This window comes from Papio anubis, chromosome 6 (assembly GCF_008728515.1).
Source record: "Papio anubis isolate 15944 chromosome 6, Panubis1.0, whole genome shotgun sequence".
Taxonomy (NCBI): Eukaryota; Metazoa; Chordata; class Mammalia; order Primates; family Cercopithecidae; genus Papio; species Papio anubis.
In genome coordinates this window covers 29937260-29954143 of record NC_044981.1, presented here as the reverse complement: position 1 = coordinate 29954143, position 16884 = coordinate 29937260, and the positions used below count along the sequence as shown (strand labels likewise).

Here is a 16884-nt window from a genome sequence, read left to right as displayed (position 1 = left end):
TTCACAAGATGCCTCACTTGTAAGGGTAGTTTGAAAGCCACTAACTGGGCAGTGAGCCTCCTTAGCCTTGGCTTCGGAGGGAGAGTGAGATTTGGTTTTGATTTGTTAATTTGTGGCGCTTAAGATGTTGATAACCCTCCTTTCTGGCGTTCGGTTTGTAAATGACCAGGAGGATTGTGATTAGACTAAGGAAATTAACGAGAGGAGGTCCAATTCTAAGGATTATGAAGAATGAGCTTGCCTAGAGACTGATATTAAGGGGATTTTACGCTGAATATGGAAGGAAAAAATGGAGACTGCCTAGGTAAAACTATAAAATTATGAAGCGCAAATAGTATGACATATAACAGGGCTTGGCAAATCTTTGCTGTAGAGCCAGAGAGGACATCTTTTTGGCTTTGTGGTCCATACTGAACTTTCTTCTTGCAGTATGAAAACATCATTAGACAATACTAAATGAAGGCTGGGCGCGGTGGCTTACGCCTGTAATCCTAGCACTTTGGGAGGCCGAGGCGGGTGGATCACCTGAGGTCAGGAGTTTGAGACCAGCCTGGCCAACATAGCGAAACGCTGTCTCTACTAAAAATACAAAAATTAGCCGGGCGTGTGGCGCGCACCTGTAATCACAGCGCTTGGGAGGCTGAGGCGTGAGAATCGCTTGAACGCAGGAGGCAGAGGTTGCAGTGAGCCGAGATGGCGCCACCGCCCTCCAGCCTGGGCAACAGCCATACTCTGTCTCCAAAAACAAAAGCCAAATGAGCATGGCTGTGTTCCAGTAAAACTTTATTATGGATGCTAAAATTTGAATTTAATAACGTTTTCAAATGTCATGAAATACTCCCCTTGGATTCTGGCCCTCCCTCCCCAATCATTTAAAAATGTAAAAACCGTTCTTAGGTTTTGACTCATACCAACACAGGTAGTAGACCGTAGTTTGCCGACTCCCAACAGGATAATAATGAAATATCCAGTATTTTTCAAGCGATAGTAATTGGGAAAGTGAAAACAAACTATAATCTCTTAATTTCATCTGTCTGTTTACTACAGTAATAAAGGGGATCTGAGTTCTTACCACAAATTTGTTATGGCCTTTCAAAGTTGCCAAGATTTATGAATGTGCTTACATTCTCTAAACAAGAAAGGCTATATTCCTTGTTTAGAAAGGATTACAGTTCAAGAAAAGTGGAATAACACTGAGTTTTGATGTTGATTTATACCAAAGGATTTTCAACACAGGAATATGCAAAAATGAACTGTAATAATGGGATGTAATTAAACAAATTTTAAATATACATTTTTAATATTGTTTTTATATCAAGAAGGGAAAACAGAAGCAATCTTGAAATGACTGAGTCATATAGAGCAAATGGGCATATAAGCAGTGTAGGTAGGAAACTGGTTGAGGTCAGATATGATGAGATGGGAGGGATGAAGGCAGGGTTTAATTGTCCAAGACTTGTGAGATTCTTACTCATGAAAAGGCAATATATCTAATCATCCTCCATTTTTTTTTTTCATTTTTTTATTATGAAAAATTTCAAACATAGAGACAGTCTTCAGCTTGCTTTTTATACTTTATAGTGGCTATCTTTCATTGTTCCAGTTTGGTGACATAGAGCTACCTCACTCTTTCAAGTCTGCATTATTCATTTTGTAGACGTGATTTATTCAATAATTTTGAGTAGACATTTAAGGTTCTTTCCACATCTTATTAAATAAAGGCTGTGGAGAACATCCTTGCAAATATATCTTTAGATCGTCGTGCCATTATATTAGTAGGATAAATTCCTGGAAGTTTGACTGCTGGGTTGGAAGGCATGGAAATTTAAAATTCTATTAGATTCTTCCAATTATCTTTCCGTAAGTGCCTGGCAAGGTGTCAGAGCCCTGGCACCGGGAAGTGGTCAACTCACAGGTTGGTAAAATGAATTTACCATACATACAAACAGTATAGGTTTGAAAAAAGGAAAGTTTATTAGAGAGGAAGAACTGAAACCGCCTTTGCAAAATGATGACCGAGACAGTGAAAGAGTTCTAACTTAACCAACTCCATCTTGCTTCTAACCTCCAAGCTGTTTTTGTTCATTCCTGGGCATAGGCTGAACTAACTTTGGGAGAAACTTAGTTTATAGTTTAAACAAAGAGGATAACGGCCCTTTCCCAAAGCAGACTTCCTTCTTACCTGAGGACTAGACTAACATTAGCCACAAGATTAGAATTTTTGGTTTAGGAATCATGCAGCTGGAGACTACAAGATTCTGACCCTCCCTAAACTGCTCCTGTCATCAGTGCTTGAGGTATTTTGCAGACCCTGTACTTGATGGGTCAGCTGGCACTACCCAGATCAATAAACTGGCTCATCTTTTTTTTTTTCTTTTTGAGACGGAGTCTTGCTCTTGTCGCCCAGGCTGGAGTGTAAATGGCACGATCTCAGCTCACTGCAACCTCTGCCTCCCAGGTTCAAGTGATTCTCCTGTCTCAGCCAAAATTTTGAGTAGCTGGGATTACAGGCACCTGCCACCATGCCTGGCTAATTTTATTTTTTTATTTTTATTTTTGTATTTTTAGTAGAGACAGGGTTTCACAATGTTGGCCAGGCTGGTCTCCAAATCCCGACTTCCGGTGATCCACCCACCTTGGCTGCCCAAAGTGGCTCATCTGATCTGTGGCCCCTACCCAGGAACTGACTCAGTGCAGGAAGACGGTTTTGACTCTCTGTGATTTCATCCCTGACCAATCAGCACTCCTGGCTCACTGACTTATCCCCACCCACCAAGTTATCTTTTAAAACTCTGCTCCCCCATGCTCAGGGAGTCTGATCTCCCACACTGCTGGTTCTGCGTGAATTACGCTTTCTCTGTCACAATTCCCCTGTCTCGAAGAATTGACTCTGTCTAGGCAGGGGCAAGGTGAACCCCTTAGGCGGTAACAGAACACTGCAGAAGAGTGTAGTGGCACGTCTCAGCAAGAGGACTGAGTATGCTGCCGTGGATTTTTCTTTTCTTTTTTTTTTTTTGAGACGGAGTCTCACTCTGTCACCCAGGCTGGGGGCAGTGGCACGATCTCGGCTCACTGCAAGCTCCGCCTCCCGGGTTCACGCCATTCTCCTGCCTTAGCCTCCCGAGTAGCTGGGACTACAGGTGCCCGCCACCACACTCGGCTAATTTTTTTTTGCATTTTTAGTAGAGACGGGGTTTCACCGTGTTAGCCAAGATGGTCTCGATCTCCTGACCTTGTGATCCGCCCGCCTCCACCTCCCAAAGTGCTGGGATTACAGGCGTGAGCCACCGCGCCCGGCGTTGGATTTTTCTTTAGAGGTATTTATGAACCTTAAGGCAGGAGCTTAGGATAGTAAAATGAGTTTTGGCACGGCATTTCAGAGATATATGGAAATTTTAGTTACTTGTAAAAGTTGAAAGAGGCCTGGAACCAGACTTTAGATACTAGGAAAGTTTAATTACTTCTGAATTCCCAGAAAAGGAGTTTCACCTCGGTCTGGCCCATTTGGTGGTCACTAGGTAGTCTTTGTTCTCCTCGAAATTCCTCAGATAAGGAGCTTTTGTCTGTGGGGCCTATTCAGTGGTCAACAGGTGATTTTCCTTGCCTCAGTAAGGTTGCACCTATTTTGATCCACACCAGCATATCATGAAATACAGTAGTCCTCCCCTTATCCTCGGTTTCATTTCTTAAGGTTTCATTACTCTTGGCAACCACAATCTGAATATTTTAAGTGGAAAATATCAGAAATAATTCCTGAGTTTTAAATGGGCACCTAAACAATTCCTGTTTTAAATTGCACACTGCACCATTCTGATGAACATGATTAAATCTCATGCCATACCACTCCATCCCTCCCCAGGATTTGCATCATCCCTTTGCCCAGTATCCACACTGTATATACAACCTGCCTATTAGTCACTTAATAGCCTTCTTGGTTATCAGTTTTACTGCCTAAGTATCACAGTGCTTATATTCATGGAACCTTTATTTTACATGATAGTGGCCCCAAAGTGCAAGAGTACTAATGGTGGCAACTTGGATATACAAAAGAGAATCCATAAAGTGCTTCTTTTAAGTGAAAAGGTAAAAGTTCTTGACTTAATAAGGAAATTTTTTAAATGCTGAGTTTGCTAAGATCCATGGTCAGAACAAATCTTCTATCCCCGAAATTATAAAGGAAAAAGAAATTTTTGCTAGTTTTGCTGTCACACTTCAAAATGAAAAAGTTGCAGCCACAGTGCATGTTAAGCACTTAGTTAAGATAGAAACGTCATTAAAATTGTGGGTGGAAACATCACCAAAAAAAGTTCCTATTGACAGCAGTCGGGTTCAGTACTATCAGTGGTTTCAGACATCCAGGGATCTTGGAACCTATCTCCCAAGAATAAGAGGGAACTACTGTAGTCTGTTTTCCTACAGTGGTGCTATTGCTGATATTTTCATATTTTTAAAAATTTGCTAATATTTTTATTTATAATCCTTAATAATTCCATAGCAGATCTTGTTTTGCAGGTAATTTTTTTAACCTTTTGTCAGTAGATAGGCATTTACTTCATTTCCTATTGATACTTAGTTGCCTCTTTTTTCTGCTACACAGTATTACAATAATAACTTTCTGAAGACATGTCATATGCTGGTAGATTTTTGTGAAAAAGGTTTCTGGGTTGAAGGATATGGCATATTTCTAATTTGATGGATGTTGCCATATTGCTTTCTCAGTAGGCTGTTAACCTTTACACTTCCTTACAACAATGTATGATCCTGCCCCCTTCCCACTTGCCCAGCAAAGGTACATATTATTTATGTTATTTTTTCCAGCCAGTAAAGAGAAGTCTTAGTTACTTTTAATTATGTTTTCTCGGCCGGGCACGGTGGCTCAAGCCTATAATCCCAGCACTCTGGGAGGCCGAGACGGGCGGATCACGAGATCAGGAGATCGAGACCATCCTGGCTAACACGGTGAAACCCCGTCTCTACTAAAAAATACAAAAAACTAGCCGGGCGCGGTGGCGGGCGCCTGTAGTCCCAGCTACTTGGGAGGCTAAGGCAGGAGAATGGCGTGAACCCGGGAGGCAGAGCTTGCAGTGAGCTGAGATCCGGCCACTGCACTCCAGCCTGGGCGGCAGAGCGAGACTCCATCTCAAAAAAAAAAAAAAAAAAAAAAAAAAAATTATATTTTCTCTTCCTTTAGTAATTTTGATTATGTTACTGTTTGCCATTCAGATTTGTTTTTCTGTGCATTTTCAATTCTATCCTTTGACCATTTTTCCTGTTGGATTGTTGATTTTATCAGTCTGCATACATTTGCACACATGCATGTGTGCTTGCCCTATCCGTGTGTCCATGCATGCAAACACACACACACACACACACACACACACCCCCACCTGTCCTCATTAAGAAATCCATCCTGACCTCCAGATTCTAATTTGCTTTCTTGGGTTTTCTTACAATATTTTTTATTCCTTACATTTAAATATTTGTTTTTTAAAATATCATATAAAAGGAGAATCTTAATTTTTCTCCAGAGCAGTGCTGTCCAATAGAAATACAATGGAAGTGAGCCAGGTGTGGTGGCTCACATCTGTGATGCCAGCACTTTGGGAGGCCAAGGTAGGTTGATCACTTGAGGTCCAGGGTTTGAGACCACCCTGGCCAACATGGCAAAACCCCATCTCTACTAAAAATACAGAAAAATTAGCCAGGCCTGGTGGCTTAAGCCTGTAATTCATTCCAGCTACTTGGGAGGCTGAGGCAGGAGAATCACTTGAACCCAGGAGGCAGAGGTTGCAGTAAGCCCAGATCGCGCAACTGTACTCCAACCTGGGTGACAGCGAGACTGTCTCAGAAAAGGAAATATAATGCAAGCTGCTTATGTGATTTTAGGTTTTCTAATTATAGCTGCGTTAAAAAAGGTAAAGAGAAACAGGTAAAATTAACTTTAATAATATATTTTACCAACCTAACCCATTATATTTAAAATATTATCATTTTAACATGTAATCAATTTTAAACAATTACAAATAAGATATTTTATGTTCTTTTGTATACTAAGTCTTTGAAACCTAGTGTATATTTTATACTTGCATCACTATGTCTATGGTTAAGTGCTATTTGTGGGGCTCAGAACTCATACTCAGAAATATGGTGCTGTGGCATAGTGAACTGAAGAAACCCAAAGTTCTCTGGGACCTCCCCATCCCCTACCTCCTCTCTCAAATAAGTTGAAGTTTCTTTATCTGCCTGAGATCTACACCCACCAAGGGGAACTGTTGTTTTTTCTTGCCCTCCTTTGTAAGACTCAGAACGTACCCACACTTGAACAGACCCTTTCACTGTCAAAGAGAACTATTTACATGTTAATCTTTATTCCCAGATCCATTCATTCTCCCTAGTGTCGGCTCACAGCAGCTCCTCCAAGCAGCGCAGAGTCCCCATTGCTTCACATTCTCTCAGTTCTTGGTGTTTTCGGACTTGAATTTTGACCATTTTTACTGAGTATTTTCCATGATTACAAATAAGATAGTATATATTGTCCTATGTTTATAGGCCATTTGGTATTCTCTATTTGGTATTCTGAAACATCTGTTTTGCTCACATTTTTCCATTGAGTCATCAACCTTTTTCTTATGAAGGAGTTTTTTGTTTATTTTTTAGAAAAAAAATAACATTCATTTCTGACAGTTCCGGAGGCTGGGAAGTCCAAGATCAAGGGGATGCATCTAGTCAGAGCCTCCTTACCCATGGGAACTCTGCAGAATCCTGAGGTGGTATGGGGCATCACATGGCAAAGGAGTAGAGCATGCTGGCTGAAGTCTCTTTTCCTCTTATAAAGCCACTGGTCTAACTCCCATGATAACCCATTAATCCGTGAACATCTCTTAAAGACCCCACCTGTCAATACTGCCACATTGAAGGTTAAGTTTCAACATGAGTTTTGGAAGGGACAGACATTCAAACCATTGCATTCTGCCTGTGGTCTCCCAAACCCATGTTCTTCTTACATACAACTACATTTATTTAATCCCCATGTCCACAAGGTCCTAACTTGTTTCAGCATCACCTCAGAAGTCCAAAGTTCCATCTGTGAAATCAAAACAAGTTATCTACTTCTAAGGTACAATGGCAGAATGGGCATAGGATACACATTCCCATTTGAAAAGGGAAAAGTAAGCCAAAAGAAAGGGTTAACAAGCCCCAAGCAAGTCCAAAGCCTAAGAGGGCAGACATTAAATCTTAAAACTGGGCAATAATCACCCTTGACTCTGTATCCAGCATCCCCTGTACCTGGAGGCGTTCCTTTTTTTTTTCCTTTTGTAGAGACAGAGTCTTACTATGTTGCCCAGGCTGGTGTCAAACTCCTGGCCTCAAGCACTCTTCCTACCTTGGTGTCCCAGAGCCCTGGGATTACAGGCATGAGCCACTACGCCTGGACTGGAGGGATTCTTTATACAGTCTGTAATACAGATTTGTGTCCCTTCCCAAATCTCCTGTCGAATTAAAATCCCCAATGTTGGAAGTGGGGCCTGGTGGGAGGTGATTGAATCTTGGGGGTGGATTTTCCCCTTGGTGCTGTTCTTGTGATAGTGAGTTCTTGTGAGATCTGGTTGCTTAAATGTATAGCACCTCCCCGCTCTCTCTCTTTGTCCTACTTCTGTCATTTAAGATGTGCCTGCTTTCTGTTCACCTTTGGCCATGATTGTAAATTTCCTGAGGCCTCCTCAGAAGCAGAAGCTACTGTGCTTCCTGTATAGGTCGCAGAACCATGAGCCAATTAAACCTCTTTTCTTTATAAACTGAACTACCCAGTCTCAGGTATTTCTTTATAGCAGTGCGAAAACAGACACATACAGTCTGGATATGAGCTCTTTGTCCTTTGTATGTGAATCTGGATGTAGTAGTACAGTGCATTTAGTTTTGCTTCATAAGCATTTATTATGATTCCTGCATCTTCCTGTATATGCTTTACTTAAGTAAACAGATCTATAAAAATGTTCCTTAGAAGATTTTTTAAATCTTCCTTTCCCCAACGCATAACTACTATAATAAACAGCTACTTGCCTTAGAGACTGCTGCAGGTTTTACTATTTTACAACCTGGCCTTTAGTACTGACGTTAGGCAAACTCAGTGTTGTTTAATAGTGTCAAAGAAAATACTGAATGATCTCCTCATAATCACACCAGAGATTTTCCAATTTGTATTGATAGTAGGGAACTTCTGGTGATCTGGGCTAAGGAGTAAGAGTATGAAAATAGAATTTAGAATATTTTGCTTAGGAATAGAAGTCCAAATGGATAAGACAAAAAAAGGGACCAGAGACAAGACTATCAGAGAGGAAATGGATACTTAATGTGAATTGAAGGAATGTCTGAACTAGACTAAAAACCAAAACTACAAATGAGAAGTACAGGGAAACCAGGTGTAAGTGTGTGCTGAGCAGTAGCTAGAAGCTTGGTGTGGCTGTGACTGGGGTGCCTGAAAGGGCCTGGGCTTTGCAGAGGTGTGTTGGAAGGTGGCGGGCTAGGAGGTCCTCTCTTCCCTGCCCGCCTTCCGTCCTTCCATGAGGTAATGCATGCATGGGGTTGGGGACTGGCAGACAGGTAAGGACTTTGTCTACTAGGAGAGAAGAGAGTGAATGGGAGGGTGGGAGTGGAACAGGAGGAGAAAATTACTTAGATATGAAAACCCTGAAAGGTAATATAGCTATATCATGATATACACGGTGCTCCATGCTATAATTTTAAAAATAAGAGATTTTTGAAGTCAGACCATCAGAAGTTCAAGTCTAGAAGTTTAGTCCTTTACTAGTTATAACTTAATTCAATTTATTCTTAAGTTATAACTAGTAATTTACTAGTTATGTGACTTCAAACAAATTACCTTTTTAAACTTTTAAACAGTGTATAATACTAGTGTCATAAAAGTGATTTTCTGTAAAGCAATGGTTTAGTTAATGCCATATTTGTAATATGAAAGTTATTTATAAAGAGCTTGATAATACTTTTTATGATTTAAAAAAATCACTGTCACTCATATGATTAGTATATTTTATTTAGGCTAACTGCAGCATCCAAGATGCATGGTGATGAAATTACAATTGGATTATGTCTATATTTCTTCTGGAAAACAGGACTTGAATGCAAAGGCAGCACCAAGCAAATCTAGAGTGAAGAGTCTCAACAAGTAGTTTAACAAGATAGTTTCAGGCCAGAGATGATGTGTTTAGTGGAATTTCGAGAATACCCGATTATTTGAAGTTTTCCTATATTGTTGTACTGGAAATGTTTCACTGTATTCAGTCAACTGAGTGGGTACATGGAATTTTGATATTGCACCTGATTTTGTCCCATAGAACAATTTATTCCTCCAACACCTCACTCAAATTCAGGAATTTGCATGGGTAGTCATTCTGATGCATATCTCCAAGCTTGTATCTTCCTCCCACTGGCAATGATTCGTTACAGTCTCTGACTGTATCTACATGTGATGTGTAAGATGTCTGACAAAAGTCAGAGAAGCCCGTTGTTGAGTTTTGTCTCCAAATCTAAGGATCAGTACTTTTGCCACATTGGGCTGCTTCTGTTTGAAAAAGACAAGTGTCGGGGTGGGAGAGATTGCTGGTTATCTTCCAATACCTGCCTTCCTCTTCTTGCTGAATAAAAATTTTTAGCTGGGCACATGGCTGGATGAATACAAGTTACATTTTTCAGAATCTCATGCAACCAGGTATGGCCATGTGACTGGCCAGTGAGGGTGAGCAGAGATGGTGTGTGCAGCTTCTGGTTCATGCTCCTTGCTTTGTCCCACTGTTTGGAGTGCAGTGCAGGTATGGCGGTAAGCCCTCTCAGTCCATGTGGTGGGCCCAGTTCCTTAGGGTAGTCATCTCCAGACTTTGCTGCATGTTAGAATTACCTGGGGAACTTTAAAAATCCCAGTTCCCAGGTCACACCATGTGTACCAATCAAATGAGAATGTCTCAGGGTGGAAGCCAGATATCATTGTTTTAAAAAATCAAGTGATTTCAGTGTGCAGCAGAGTTTGGGAACCACTGCCTTGGGAGTTCCAGAGCAGGAACACCGAGGAAGTCTATGTTGCTGACAGAATTTTAGTCCAGGACTACTTACAACAAGACCATCACATGTCAGAGAAACAGACTTCTACCTTGCCAAGCTAGACACTATTTCAGTGTCTCGTGGAGTGATCATCTCTAAATTCCTAAGAAGTCATAAGATTTAGTTTTCAGTAGGCCCATTGTGATACCATCTTTAGGATACAAGTTCTTCTTTTGATTTTGCTAAGTACTCCTTGGTAAAAATCAGTGGTGGATGGGGCAGCATTGTCAGTGCTTCGCGTTCCTAATTTGGTCTTAGTATCAAAAAGAGCCATCAGTTCCCGGTGCTCATCATTGGTCCCTTGGCCTTCTTTATTTCCCACTCCTTGCTAGTTAAATTTAGGGGCTCAATGGGTAGGTGATCCCAGTACTTGTGGCCACTTATGCAACACAGATTGATTTATTCTTGATAACTTAGTGTGCTTTCTCCATTTTGGTCAATGATGTGGGTGGTCATTCAGGTAGATATCCTGTCCTATTTACCAGTTGCGAGTTTCTCACTTCCTAATTGGTTTTCCTACCTTCAGTCTTGCCACCCTTTGATCCACTTGTACATTATGGAAAGAAGTAACTCTAAAACGAATAAGACACTGTAACTGCTGGTTAACAGCCTTCATTAACAGCTTTTTGTCTCAAAGTCCAAACACAGGTCTTTCATCATTCAGATTTGAAGAGCCACCACTTTCCTTGCCATGGTGAGGACCAATGTTACTATATTACATTCATTCCTGTTGAATGAGATGCAGCTTTAGATTTTTTTCACTGTACTGTATTCCAAGTTAGAGTTGGCTCAAAAGATGAAAGATGTCATGGTTTGGGTTTACCAAGAAGCAGATTGTGAGATAAGAATGTGAGTATAAGTAGTTTATTTTAGAGGTGATTTTAAGAAATCTCCCAGTTACACTGTGGACATTTGTATCTCAATCCCACTGAAAAACTCAACACTGGAATAGTTCTCAGTTATACCATCCAAGGGGGGAAGAAGCTGGAGCATTTATTTGCCAACTGCCATTTTGCCGTTGGTTGAGTGCTGCTTTCAGGGATATTAAGCTTTCCTTTGGTGCAAATTAAGCATCCCAGTCAGCCAGAAAAAAGTTTACTGAAAGAGCAGTTAGTAGCCTTCACACAGAGGTGAATGCCTGAGGCAGGGCTAGCTCCATGGGCATATACCTGTGGAGTTGGTTTCCTGGTCTACTGCTATCCGCTTGAAATTCTTGAACAAGGGACCCCACGTTTTTGTTTTGCACAGGGATTCACAAATTCTGTAGCCAGGATTCACAAATTCTGTAGCCAGATCTTGGTCTAAGGGAATATAAATGGTAGCTTCTGTTACAAAACCTATTTAAGCAGTAGCTTCTGTTACAAAACCTATTTGTCATTCCTGTGAATTTCTAAGCAGGGACCATTTTTATGCCTGCTGTCTGGTACTATGCTTGCCACTGAATATACTCAATGAATGTTTGTTTTAAATGATTAAATTTTCTTTCCTACTTTAATTTTTTTCACAGGCACAGTGAAAAACCCGAGGACCCTTACCTCAAGTGTCCTTTGCTCCCAGCTACTGATACTGGATTCCACTCATGATTCTCCCTTTCTTAGCGCATTCATGATATGGACGTCAGTGTCTGAGCTGGAGGAGGACAAAGGCAGAGGTTCTGTGAATTCTATGCTGTAGCTTGGATTAAGGGATTTGGAATTGCACTTGTTCCAGAGGTATGTTAGAGGCAGGAAGAAATCACATAGTGGGTATCTTGTAGGCAGGAAGAGTACTTACAAGGACTTGAAGACTATGTTAAAGGTTCTTGTGTTAGTTATCTGTTGCCCTGTTTTTCTCCAAAGATTAATGGTTGAAAACAATAAACTTGTCTCACAGTTTGCGTGGTTAGGAATCTGGAAATGGCATAGCTGAGTGGCTCTGGCTCAGAGTCTAATGTGGTTCCAGTCGATATCAGCTGGGGCTGCAGTTCTGAAAGTGTGAGCAGGGCTGGAGGATCCTCTTCCAAGGTGGTTCACTCATGTGCCTGGCAGTGTGCTGGGTGTGCCTGAGGCAGCAGGTGTGTTTCCTGTCACATAAATCTCCTTTTAGAGTGTCTTCATGGCATGGCTGCTAGCATCCTCCAGAGCAAGTGATTTAAGAGCGAGAGCAGGGAGAAAGCTACAGTGTTTTTAATGACCTAATTCACATCTATCACTTCTATTTGTTAGAAGCAAGTCATTGAGCACTGACCACACTCAAAGGGAGGGGAATTAGGCTCTGCCTTTTCAAAGGAAGCATATCAAAGAACGCGTAGATGTATATACAAAAACCACAAGGTTTTTAAAGAGTGTCATATTATAGAGCCTTCAGAAGTAAATTCTCATGCCCTTTACCTTACCTGTGAAGTTGCTAATCTGATACTAATTGTTCATTCTCCTGCTGTTCTGCTCAGTGTCCCTTCCCGTGTGTTGATACAATAACTAGGGTTTATAACCATCCTCTGAGAAGATAAAAAAGTTGGGCACATAGAAGGAAAATAGATGTACTGTGGAGTGGTGGTGGTATACATTCATTTCCTAGGGCTGCTTTAACAAGCTACCAAAAACTGGGTGGTTTAAAACAACAGAAATGTATTCTCTCAAAATTCTGGAGGCCAGAAGTCTGAAATCCAAGTGTCAGCCAGGTTGGTTCCTCCTGGAGGGTCTGAGGGAGCATCTGTTTCATGCCTCTCTCCCAGCTTTTGGCATTTGCCGGCAATCTTTGGCATTCTTTGGCTTGTAGACTCATCACTCCAATCTCTCCCTCCATCTCTGTGGGTGTGTCTCTCTGCATCCAAGTTTCCCTCTTACAGGGAAACTAGTTGTTGAATTAAGGGTCCACCTTTAATTCAGTATGACCTCATCTTAACTTGATTGTATCTTCAAAGACCCTATTTCCAAATAAGATTACATTCTGAGGTTCTGGGTGGACCTGAGTTTGGGGGACACTGTTCAAACCAGTACAGGGTATAGATATTAAAATTCATGGGTGTCTCTAGATACTCTTCACCAGAGAAGAGACTTTCTGTGACACTACAATAGCCAGATGTCCCTGATGCAGGCATGGAGTTGGGCATGAACTAGTCAGATTGTAGGACTGTGGCTGCTACTAGCTCATGTGTACATACCTAATTATAGGAAACTAAGAAAATTAGTATTAAGTACAAGATGCTGAAAATGGTAATAGCGTGAAGATTATTCCTCAGACCACTTTTCTGTGCCGTTATTGTCAAGTGGTCCTGGGAAATGGACTTTATCAAGTCTGACTCTTACGTTACCACCTTGCTTGAGTGCTCAGTGCCATGAGATCGTCCCAGAGGTGATCCCTTGCATACCCTGGTCTATAGGCAAAGCCTTGTTTTCAAATCACACAAGTAAAAGATGTGCTCCACTAATTGACATTTCAGTAGAAGAATCAGGATATGGATAGAGGAAGCACTTTTACCTCTTGACTGGTGTTTCATAGGCTAGGAAAGTATGGAACTTGATTTCCCTGTTTTTCAAACTGGCTCTATTTCTTTAGGAAGGGACCGAAAGGAGCTGCCCCTAGTATAGTGAGCAAATAGGTTTTCTATAAATATTAAATTAAGAAATTTTTTTCTCATAGGGATAGCTGTTGGCATAATAGTAGCTAATGATTATCTATAGTGACTTGTTTCATTTGACTTCCACAACATCAGTATATGATAGGTTTCATTACCCTGTATCTCTCCCCACCATTGCCATCCATCAAAACTAAATTATTGATGGTTTCCTAAATCTAATGCCCTGTTGCACCGCTTGATGCTTTTACTTTCTTCTTCCTGGATTTCCCTTTGCTTATATTGTGAAGCCCTCCTAATCTTGCTCTAAACGTCAGGTTGTTAATGTTTTTCTCTATACTACTTTTATATGTTTAACTAGTATTGTTGGATTATTGATATTTTCATGTCTGAACTGTGCTACACTGGAGAGCTACTTTAGCATGGAGATTGATTTTGTTTTTCATTCTCTAACAGTGCCTAACACATGGGGTGGGGGTGGGGGCTCAGTTCAAAGAAGGAACCCAGCATGATTGAGTAATTTGCCAAAGGTCACACATCTGGTGTGTGGCAGAGCTAGAAGAATCATCCAGATCTTTAGCCACTCATCAACTATAAATTTAAAAAAACTGTCCAAGGACTAATCCTGGGTCAACAACTCTTGTGTTACTCTACCTTGGTGAGATATTTTACCTTTGTGAAATTTTCTTTATCATTTGTAAGGCTATTTCTAGATCCATGAACTGCAAGTTCTGTTTTTATGCATTTTTCCCTAAGGAATTTGAAAAAGTCTCAATATTCTATTCTATATATTCTTTTAAAAATCAATGTCTGAAGAGGGAAGTTGGCTGTAATGTAGGTGTAGAGAATGTCCTTCTCTGGCTTAGAGTATTAGGAAGTCGGACTAGGCATTCTGTAGGGCCCAGGGGTCCTCTTGACTGTTGTAGCCTGAGTCTTCATACCTCCCCTGAACACTCTCCATTGATGACTGTATGGCCCTTTATTCGTTCTTTCCCTCATCAGCATGTTGAGATGTCACATTTCCTCAGCAGTCTTGCTGGTGTGAGTGTCCTGCTTTGGGCTGGGGCCGCTATTTTTTTTTTTCTTCCTGCTGTCCAAGGTCCTGAAGACGTGTTTCTGTGTTTCCTGAAAGTTTCTCAGTTTCCCAAATGCAAGTTTGAGATTTTGTTTTTGAAGAAATTAAAGAGATGATAGGTGACCTGCTAATGACTTATTGGAAGTCATAGGAGAATGGAAGGAACTACCCAGGTGATGGTGATAGAGTTTGATTTGATTTGATTTGATTTTTAGACAGAGCCTTGTTCTGTTGCCCAGACTGGAATGCAGTGGTGCAGTGGCGAATTCTTGGCTCACTGCAGCCTCCGCCGCCTCCCACGTTCAAGTGATTCTCATGCCTCAGCCTCCCAAGTAGCTAGGACTATAGGTATGCACCACCATGCCCAGCTAATGTTTTGTATTTGTATTTGTATGGGGTTTTGCCATGTTGCCTGGGTTGGTCTCGAACTCCTGAGTTCAGGCGATCTGTCTGCCTCAGCCTCCCAAAGTGCTAGGATTACAGGCATGAGCCACCACACCTGGCCCAGATTTTCTATTCTTTTGTATTTCTCTCTCTTCTAGTCCCTTTCCTTTGGCTTTTTTTTTTTTTTTTTTTTTTTTTCAGATGGAGTCTTACTCTGTCACCAGGCTGTAGTGCAGTGGCATGATCTCGGCTCACTGCATCCTCCACGTCCTAGGTTCAAGTGAGTCTCCTGCCTCTGCCTCCCAGTAACTGGGACTACAGGCACATGCCACCATGCCCAGCTAATTTTTGTATTTTTAGTAGAGCTAGGGTTTCACCGTGTTGGCCAGGATGGTTTCAATCTCTTGACCACGTGATCTGCCTGCCTCGGCCTCCCAAAGTGCTGGGATTACAAGCGTGAGCCACCTTGCCCTGCCTCCTGTGGCTGTCTTATTGAGTCATTTATCTCTGCTTTGCTTGTTGCTCTGGTCTCAGTCTTGTGATTTACTCCTAGAGGTGCTGGCAAGCCTGAGCTCAGATTTAGGAATAATGGTGTTGGGATAGGAGAAGGATAAGATAGGGACCAGCAGTTGATGAAAAGGAAGGGTGGACATATTCATCATAGGGGTTTCAGGAACTCCATTATCTTACACTCAGCCCCTTTGTTATCTCTGTGATCAACACGGTGTTGTCAACAATCAGCCCCCAGATTCACTTCAGTAAATCTGTAAAGAATAACCATGTCCTCCTCATTCCACGAATTCTCGTGCTTAGAAAGCCACCTGAAAGTGATAGCCCTTAAAGTCCTCAGTCTGCCCCTTTAGAGCACCACAGAAAGATCCGTGAATGGAGATCCTGACCCTTCAGTTATGGAACTACTGGGAAGAGATATTTGGAGATTACATGGAGGGCTAGTAACATCACTTTCTTTTCCCTTTATCCTCATTTTTTTCCCTTAAGAAAAACACACACACACACAGCAATTTCTTTGCTATTTGCTGTTGGTATCCAGTATGCCAGTGCTTTGTTAATTAATGAGATATGTTTTCCCTTCCTGTATGCCTATTTTAATTGTCAATTTCTGATATCTCTAAACATGTCTTTGTTGTCCCCTCCCTCCATTTCCACTTCCACTGTCCTGTTTCAGTTCTGGACTATAACAATTGCCTCCCTACCTTTATCTGAGCATTTGGTCTCACTCCCTTGTCACACTTCCAGTCTTTGGCCTCCTCAGTGATATTCTAACAAAAAACTCTGACTGTAGTATTCCCCTACTTATCTTTAATGATTCCCCTTCACCTCTTGAGTAAAATCTAAATCTCTTTGGAAAGGCGTTTGAGGTTCCTCATGGTCTTGTCCATTGGACTGGACTAAGGTTATAGATTAGAGACTTGTGAGGAAGAAAAACCAGTTCTAGAGAAATAAAGGCATGGGATCTTTGCGCACTTACAAATGCAGAAAGAGAAGGTTTAAAACCATCTTTCTAGAATCTGCCCTTTGGCTGGTGAAAAGAGCAAAGTTGATCCTTCTGTTTTGTTGACCTGAGACAGCACCTTCTTCAGAAACCCAGATCTTTACAAACTCCTCATGGAAATTACCCTGTAGCTCTGCAATAGAGGAAGGGCGTGGAGCATTGAAGATACCCATTAAGAGTTCACTTTCCAAATATTGAAAGAGTTCCTAAGAAACAAGTTTTATTAAGGTTCTGTGTTAGACA

At 41.3% G+C, this 16884-nt stretch overlaps 1 long non-coding RNA gene across 2 annotated transcripts in view; it reads left to right on the top strand.

Moving 5' to 3' along the window:
- LOC103883590 overlaps positions 1–16884 on the top strand; it is a 41826-nt gene that overhangs the window by 1695 nt on the left and 23247 nt on the right. The window lies entirely within an intron of this gene.